Source organism: Lonchura striata, chromosome Z (genome assembly GCF_050655825.1).
Source record: "Lonchura striata isolate lonStrDom1 chromosome Z, ASM5065582v1, whole genome shotgun sequence".
Taxonomy (NCBI): Eukaryota; Metazoa; Chordata; class Aves; order Passeriformes; family Estrildidae; genus Lonchura; species Lonchura striata.
Genome location: NC_140740.1, coordinates 10,280,465 through 10,290,267, shown reverse-complemented (window position 1 = coordinate 10,290,267; position 9,803 = coordinate 10,280,465).

Here is a 9,803-nt window from a genome sequence, read left to right as displayed (position 1 = left end):
GCTGAAGGTCTTGAGAACAGGGATTTTCTTTTCCCTGAGGACAAAGGGCTCTCCAAAGCAACCATCGAGCAGCTAGCTGAAGCATGCACCAAACACACTTCCAACGGAGATACTGTTGCTTTAGCTGTTGCCAAGGGGGTGGCTGAAGGGATGTCCAGCATCTATGCTGTTGCAGCAAACCAGGACTCTAGCCAGAGTTTCAACTGTGGTGAACCTGGACATTTTTTCAAGGACGGTCCCAAAAGACATTTCTTTCAGAATCAGCAGAACCATCCAACCAACCAGCAATGGCCTGCAAGACAGAAGTGGCACCAGCAGCAGTTGGGAAACTTCAAGCAGATTGCAGGACGGCCCCATGCTCTGATATCAAATCTAATGCTGCACCACTCCATCCCACCAATGAGATCCATTGTCCCGCCTGCAAGACCTGCAAGACCCGGCAGTCGGCAGAAGCAGAAGGGCAGACCACAAGGACCTCCGGCAGACGTTGCCAAGTGCCTTCCAGAGAAGAGGAGGGCCAGCCATGTCCCGGGGAGCACCAGGACAGCATTGTCAGCAAGGCAGTGGAAGGGTTTATCCCACTCTGCCCTGTAATGGGCCAACCTCACCTTGAGTCCTGGGGATAGTTTTGGGCACCATAAGATAGGAAGGACATTAGCTATCAAAGACTGTCCATGAAGATGGTGAAAAGCCTTAAGAGGAAGCATTATGAGGAGAGACTAAGGTCACTTGATCTCTTCATCCTAGAGAGGAGGAGAGTGAGGGGATACCTCATTGCAGTCTACAACTTCCTCATGAGGAAAAGCAGAGTTGCAAGCACGGATCTTTTCTCTCTGAGTTGACCAGTGACAATGGCCTGACGCTGTGTCAGGGGAGGTTTTGGCTAGATATCGGGAAAAATGTCCTTCCATCAGAGAGTGGCTGGGCACTGGAACAGGCTCCCCAGGTTCATGGTTACAACACCAAGCCTGACAGATCTCAAGAATTATTTGGACAACTTTCTCAGACACATGGTATGACTCTTGGGGCCTGTGTAGAACAGTGAATTTATTGGACTCAGTGGTCTTTGTGGGTCCCTTCAAATTCAGGACATTCTTTGATTCTATGAGTTGTCTAAAGCCAGAGGTGCATTTTAAGGAATGTAATATGGAAATAACTTTTCCATACCCAAGGGAGTGCAGAGACCAATCTTGTTTGTTGCTATGTACCAGTACACGTTACCTGCTTTGCACCCCTAAAACAATCTCTATACATATCACCAGAAAGGAATGATGACAGTTGTCTGAGGGATTTACCTGGCACCATTAACATTTTGTATTGATAATAAAGGAAAAGACATCCCATTTGGAATTCAACACACTTACACTAAACAGCATTTCAAAACCTCTACTTTGTTTGTTCCTTTTGATCTAATGCCAAGAAAGCAAGATTTTTGATTTCTTACATCAAATTATATGAAAAAACCTTAATTTATACAGTCTCTGGGAAGGCAGGCCAGCTGAGAAAATGGTTGAAACCAGCTGAAGCCCATTACTCTCTTTGAAATTCTTTTCTAGTTATCTGGAATTTATGCCCTGCATTTGGCTACGTCACACATCCATCCCCCCTGTGCTGGCTGGAAATCTAGGGAGAGGTTTATTTTAATTTCATGACCTCAATGAGAATAACTTATACCACTGATCCACTCAACTGCAGTAGAGAGAGTTGATGTTACACAGGAAGTCTGATTTAGTGGAGTAATACAAAAATTAGATCACGTGATACAATACAAACCTAAGTTACACAAAACCTTTTATATGACATAAAGTTCACTTTTTGCTCCTTTCCATTTCAAGATACAATGAAAGAATTTTTTTGCAACAGCTGATTTGCCTTTTTCCCTGAGCTTAAAGATCATCTCTTGAGCATGTCACTCATCTGTGCCTAGCACATGGACTGAATGCTGAAAATACAGCTAAGGCCAGCACAGTTTTCAGTCAAATGAGGAGGTGTTGTATATTTTGTTGGAAGCACATACCCAAACAATTTGTTTGGCTTCTGGCCGGAATGAACCCTTCTTCCCTCCACAGCTTTGCCAACATTTTTTGAGATGGCTCTGTAATGTGTCCTGCTGGTGCCTGCATGCCTCTATTCCTAGATTTTCTTTTTAAATCCACAAGGACAAATGAGAAAAGAAATCCCAGTGTTGTGACCTGAAGAGTTTGCATTCCCTTCAGTGTGTTGAAGAAAACTGCCTTACATTTGAAAAGGGAATGAAAAGGACTCAGTGAATTAGAGGCATACCCACTCCAAAGCTGGCTCGTTGAACTCCAGTCAGTTCTAGTTAGAGAATTCTACCAAAGGGAATGATGTACAGGTCTAGAAGTCCTCGAAAGGTCTGCGTCGTGTGCGCCAAAGTGCAGAGTGCAGCCTATAAGAGCCTGTACAGAAATACAGAAGAGACCCTAATTTCTGGCAGGACTTTGAATGGATGTCAGTGAGGATCAGGGAAAAACCTTATATATGGCTGGAAGGCCAAAGGAAAAAGTTAATTCCAGAGCTGGGAGCGTGTGGAGGAAGAGATGTCTCCTTATATAGTCATGACCTCAAAATCTGCCTGAGGATTTCTTGCTTCCCAAATAAACCTTATTAAGCTCCTGCTTGTGGATAAGGAATGTCTATCAGACAAAGACATCATTAAATAACAGCCTCTCCTTTCTCTGCAGCTTTTCGGATATTTTTCAACTGATCTTTATGTGCATCCTTCTTGCTGAGCCAACAGGTAGCAAAGTCAAAATCCAAAGAGTAAAAAAAGCTTTTTCTCTGATTTCAGCTTGTTTGCATATCATTTAAATCTTGATTTTGTTTCTTCAGACTGCATCAGAGAGCAGAATGGCAAAGCTGGTGCGAGGCTGTGTGTGACAGTGGCCCTGTGTGATGCGGTGTCCCTAACAAACAGAGGCCATTGTGATGCGGGGCCCTGCCCTGACAGGAGGGTATTTAAGGAGCAGAGAGGCGTGGGGTGCCCACTCCTAGGAGACCAGCTTTGTCGAGAGGCAGCAGCTCTCCCAGGTGACAGTGACGGGTGTGTGGCACAGGACGCCCCAGGCCAGCATGCAGGAGGAGCGGCCAGCAGCAGAGCCGGCCCAGGCAGGCGGCGTGTCTGCATCAGCTTCCCCGAGCAGGGCTGCGGCTGCAGGGACGGGCCAGCAGCAGCAGCAGCTCCAGCAGGAGCAGGCAGGGCTCTCTGTGCTCATCGAGTGCCACCAAGGCCCTCGGTGGCCGTGGGGGCACAGGAGGCACGGGCCTGTTTTGAAGCAGGTGATCGTGTCCTTCACGAGGAGGGCTCCAGGGGAGCCGGGCAGGAGCTCCTGCTGCCACAGCTCGCTGCAGCAGCAGCATGGCCTGCAGGTCAGAGAAGCACAGAGGCAGGGACAGGGCTCCTCGCGGAGGCACCCCCGGGCCCTCGATGGCTCCGCTGGGCTCAGTGTCAACGGCAGGATGGCATGGCCTGAGACCGGACAGGACAGGCCCACGGGCCGGCCCTGGCCGACAGGCTGCAGCACGGCACAGCAGCCACAGCTGATACGTAGCGGGTTCGCTGAGGGCACCATGAACAACAAGGCCACACTGGAGCGGCCGGGAGCCCAAGCTCCACCCAGTAAGCCAGTGGCCTGCACCATGGAGCAGGAGTGTGAAGATGCCCTTGGTCCAGAGCTGTCTGAGGAAGAGCAGTGGGAAGACGCCCTCGATGTTGAGGTGTCCGACGAAGAGGAATGGCATGATGCAGTAGACACAGAGCCGTGCCAAGGGACAGATGACACTGGCTCCTCTCCTGTCCATCGCTGGGTCAATTCCTTGGGCCTGCGGGACAACAAAGGCTCCCACGCTGGTCCCAAGGAGGGTCCCAGCTGCCCCACGGGTGAGGGAAGCGGGCCAAGAGGCACACCGGGAGGATCTCAGGACAAGGAGCATCCCTCGCATGAAGGCCATGAAGAAGAAGATGGCACAGCCACTCTCAGCCCAGCAGCTCAGAAAAAGCCCTCTCTGGTGGGAAAGGAAGCAGTAGCTCACCCAGATCAAGGCCAGGCCTTCCCCATACCATCCCTTTGCCCACCCACGTGGACGCCCCGGCTGAAGTGAGCCAGATGTGGCGCAGGAAGGCGCTGAGTGCTCTGCAGGCCTTACCTGCTGCCCAAGGCAAAGGAGAGCAAAAGAGCCAGCAGCCAACAGGCTGCCAAGAGCTTGTGCCAGAGCCAGCGCAGTCCATCAGGGCTGAGGGCCTGGACAAGGAGCCCCCTGAGAAACAGGGTCCTGGCCAGCAGCTGCTACAATCAGAGGCTGACCTGCAAGAAGCAGGACCACCTGCAGGACCTGCCTTCACCTCTCCTTCGCCCACAGTCATCGATGCCCTGAGCAGAGAGAGAAGGATGTCTGACTTCCAGAGAGCCCCAAGGGTTCTGCTCTGGGCCTTCACTGAAGCGCACAGGAGAGGAGGGCAGGAACAGCAGCAGCCCACAGCCTGTGCATGGGATCTGCCGGACACAGCCCAGACTGGCAGCAGTGAGATCCTGAGCAAGGCTATGATTGTGATCCGGGGACTCGAGCAGACAGAAGAGCAGAAGTCCCTGGAACACGGCACAGATGCAACAATGGCAGAAAGAGCCGGAGCAGCAGGGGCAGTGAGCCTGGCACATGCCCCGCACAGCCCCACAGCTGGTGGCCAGGCTCTGCTGGACACAGTCCAGTACACACCAGATGAGATCCTTAGCAGAGCTATGATTGTGCCCCACAGATCTGAGGAGCACACGGAACAACAGAGGGACCTGGAACAAGGTACTGCTGAGGGCATGAGGGTAACAGCCCCAGCAGAAGAGACAAAGAGCCAAGGACCGAATGAGCGCACTCAAGCAGATGATGGTCTGGCATTCCTGGACTACCATGACTATGTCCTGACGGAAGTGGTTAAGAAGGCTGTGCTTATGGTCCACAAACCATTTGAATACTCAGAGGAGAGGCAGGACCAGCAAGGAAGGGCAGAGGGATCAACAGCAGCGGAAAAACCTGCAGGATGTGCCAAAAGCCAAATGGAAGATGAAGCGATCAGAACAAAAATCACAGCAGTAGAGTCAGGGAGGCAGACACATGTCCCAAAGAGCCCCAGAGCCTATGGCCAGGTTCTTGTGGACACAGCCCAGTGTGCCCCAGCCCCAGTAGAAATGACAAAGAGACCAGGACATAGTGTGCACCGTCAAACAGACGGTGGTCTGGTGTTCCTGGACTACCACGACTATGTCCTGACAGAAGTGGTTAAGAAGGCTGTGCTTATGGTCCAGAAACCATTTGAATACTCAGAGGAGATGCAGGACCAGGAAGGAAGGGCAGAGGGATCAACAACAGCAGAAAAACCTGCAGGACGTGCCAAAAGCCTTCCTGCATCTACACTCATCAAAACCCCGGCTCGACAGAGTTGGTTGAGGCCAGTCCGGAAAGGATCGAAGGCTCTTCCCTTAATATCCACAGCCTCTTCCAGCCCAGGAAAGAAGGAGAAGAAGCACCCAACAGCTGATGGCAAGGCTCTTCTGGACACAGCAGAGTGTATCAGGAGCCATGTCCCATACAAAGCTACACCTGAGATCCAGGGATCCAGCCAGAAGTCTATGGATCAGCAGACTGTGGAACCCGGTAGGGATGTGTCACCCACCACAGCAGGGACTAAGAGGCATGGACATGAGACACACAGTCCCACAGCTGATGTGCCAGTCTTCTCGAATGCAGCTGACTGCATACGTACTGAAGTCGTTAAGAAGGCCATGCCTGTAGTCCAGAGATCCTTGGAAGAACCACAGCAGTGGGAGGAGGAGGAAATGAGAGACAAAGAGATCAGAGCAAAAGCCAAAGCAGCAGAGGCAGGGAGGCAGACGCTTGTCCCAAAGAGCCCCAGAGCCTATGGCCAGGTTCTTGTGGACACAGCCCAGTATGCCCCAGCCCCAGTAGAAATGACAAAGAGACCAGGACATAGTGTGCACCGTCAAACAGACGGTGGTCTGGTGTTCCTGGACTACCACGACTATGTCCTGACGGAAGTGGTTAAGAAGGCTGTGCTTATGGTCCAGAAACCATTTGAATACTCAGAGGAGAAGCAGGACCAGCAAGGAAGGGCAGAGGGATCAACAACAGCAGAAAAACCTGCAGGACGTGCCAAAAGCCTTCCTGCATCTACACGCATCAAAACCCCGGCTCGACAGAGCTGGCTGAGGCCGGTCCGGAAAGGATCGAAGGCTCTTCCCTTAATATCCACAGCCACTTCCAGCTCAGGAAAGAAGGAGAAGAAGCACCCAACAGCTGATGGCAAGGCTCTTCTGGACACAGCAGAGTGTACCAGGAGAGATGTCCTAGACAAGGCTACACCTGAGATCCAGGGATCCAGCCAGCAGCCTATGGATCAGCAGAATGTGGAACCCACTAGGGATGTGTCACCCACCACAGCAGGGACTAAGAGCCGTGGACATGAGACACATCGTCCCACAGCTGATGCTGTGGCATTCCTCAGATACAATGACTGCCTCCAGACTGAGGTGGTGAAGAGGGCTGTGATTATGGTCCAGGTGCCATTTGAATAGCCAGAAGAATCACTGGAGCAGGAAGGAAGCATAGACTAGGCAAGGGCAGCAGCGAGAGATAGCCCGGCTCACACCGAGCACAGCCCTATAGTGCATGGCTCACCTTTGCTGGACATAGAAGAGTATTGCATGAGTGGGTTTCCTCTTTTTCTATATTTTCTTCTTTTGCTGGGTTTTAATGGAAAAACGGTACATATATATCTATATATGTCTATATAATGATATATATATATTTAATATCTATATATATCTATAGATACATACCTCTCTCTATATATATGCACACCTATATATATATATACTGTCATGGTTTGATGCTGGTGCAATGCCAGTGCACCCATGAAAATATATTTTTTTAAAATATATTTTTATATTTTGAATATATTCAAAAATATATTTTTGTCTGTTTCTGGTCATACTGTGAGATGTGACCAGAAATAGATCAGAGCAGGCTCAATGTTTAAGAATTTGATTTACAAAATCTTGGGACCATAAGGTCTTGTCACTTTAGAAAATTAAGAAAATAACTTTTTTAACCTAGAGCTGTAATAAAATGAATGATACTAAAATTAAAAGCTTCCAGAACATTCCTTCTCCCCCCACCCAATTTCCAACAAAACACAGTGAGATAAACCCTGAATTCCTGACAAAGTCCCCACCCCTCAGATAATCAATTCTCAGTTCATCCAGGGAGGGAGGTGTCTCTCTTCTACCAGAGTCTTCCACAGGAAACCCAGTTGAAACCTCCCATGTTTCCATGTCACACATGGCACTGCCTGGAGAAAATCTGCCACCGTCACATCCTCCTTCCACGCACACTGCTCTCAGCACCCTCCATGGACCTAAAGTGCTCATAGGGCTCCTTTATGGATTCTTCACCGAGTACCAAAGAACAACAGTTTCTCAGTTTGGGACAACAGTCTCCCCCATTTTCTCCTCCCCTGGTGCCGGGGGTCTAGAGAACAGAGATCTTCTTCTTCCCTGAAGACAGAGGCACCACCACACCCTCCTCATCTTCCTCTGTTCACTCTACTCCTGCACATGGCGTCACTCACTAAAGCAGGCCATTCTCACTCCTGCACTCTCTTAGCTCATTTTACTGGAAAAATGCTGACAAACTACCACTTCTGATAAGCTACCAGAATAGCTTCATGGAGCTATACTCTTTCCACACATTTTTTTGAGAAATTCAAGCCCATTTTACATCTGAACCATGCTTGCTATTAGCAGCCTAAGTACGGCAAAGAGCCTATCAAAGAAGGGTGGACCCACTGGATGCACCAAGGTAGCCCTAAACTCTCTACTTCCCTGTCATGGTTTGAGGCTGCCACAATGCCAGTGCAGCCAAGAAAATATATTTTTCTTAAATGAGTACTGTGAGATGTGACCAGAAACAGAGTAGAGTAGGGTTGAGCTTAGAAATAGAGGAAAAAGAACTTTATTAACTTACAACTATAGTAGAAGACACACACAGAATTCAAAATGAAAACTTTCTAAAACACTCTTCTTTCCTTTACCTAATTTTTAACAAAACACAGTGAGACAAAACTTGGACTCTTAATTGTTGCCTTCATGGAAGACAACGGCGACCTGGTCGCAAGGAACAGCACGGCAGCCCAGTCTCCCCTGGGCCACTCGGGCTAACGACACACGCAGGACACCAATGTGGTGGACGGTCGAAAGCCTTTATTATCTTATCTTATGGGTTTAAATAGTCTTGGGGGACTCTGCTACGTCAGGAGGGGTTGGTAGGGTCTCCAGGGTTAGTCAGGAGTGGAAAACTACTGGGTTAGGTGTGGTTACATTCTTTGGGGTAATGGATAACATGTTGCAGGGTGAGAGGGGGATGGGGGTCTTTCTTTCTGTCACATCCCGAAATCTTCCGTTCGCCTGTCCCTATCTACTACACTTAATTAAGTTACTACCTTTTAAATAATTAATTTTCAGTTTAGCAGGGGAGAGAGGAGTCACTCTTGTAATACAGATCCCGTAGGAAACATAGTTGAGACTTCTTGTGTTTTATGTTACACCTGGCACTGCTCAGAGAAAATCTGCTATCGTGACCTCTTCTTCCTGTCTACAGCATCCTCACTACTGTGTATGGACTAAGTCTGTTCTAAGGATGCTCTGCCAAGGACTAAAGAGTAACAGTTTTTCATTTTGGGACAGCAGTCTTCCCCATGTTCTCCTCCCCTGGGGCTGAAGGTCTTGAGAACAGGGATTTTCTTTTCCCTGAGGACAAAGGGCTCTCCAAAGCAACCATCGAGCAGCTAGCTGAAGCATGCACCAAACACACTTCCAACGGAGATACTGTTGCTTTAGCTGTTGCCAAGGGGGTGGCTGAAGGGATGTCCAGCATCTATGCTGTTGCAGCAAACCAGGACTCTAGCCAGAGTTTCAACTGTGGTGAACCTGGACATTTTTTCAAGGACGGTCCCAAAAGACATTTCTTTCAGAATCAGCAGAACCATCCAACCAACCAGCAATGGCCTGCAAGACAGAAGTGGCACCAGCAGCAGTTGGGAAACTTCAAGCAGATTGCAGGACGGCCCCATGCTCTGATATCAAATCTAATGCTGCACCACTCCATCCCACCAATGAGATCCATTGTCCCGCCTGCAAGACCCGGCAGTCGGCAGAAGCAGAAGGGCAGACCACAAGGACCTCCAGCAGACGTTCCCAAGTGCCTTCCAGAGAAGAGGAGGGCCAGCCATGTCCCGGGGAGCACCAGGACAGCATTGTCAGCAAGGCAGTGGAAGGGTTTATCCCACTCTGCCCTGTAATGGGCCAACCTCACCTTGAGTCCTGGGGATAGTTTTGGGCACCATAAGATAGGAAGGACATTAGCTATCAAAGACTGTCCATGAAGATGGTGAAAAGCCTTAAGAGGAAGCATTATGAGGAGAGACTAAGGTCACTTGATCTCTTCATCCTAGAGAGGAGGAGAGTGAGGGGATACCTCATTGCAGTCTACAACTTCCTCATGAGGAAAAGCAGAGTTGCAAGCACGGATCTTTTCTCTCTGAGTTGACCAGTGACAATGGCCTGACGCTGTGTCAGGGGAGGTTTTGGCTAGATATCGGGAAAAATGTCCTTCCATCAGAGAGTGGCTGGGCACTGGAACAGGCTCCCCAGGTTCATGGTTACAACACCAAGCCTGACAGATCTCAAGAATTATTTGGACAACTTTCTCAGACACAT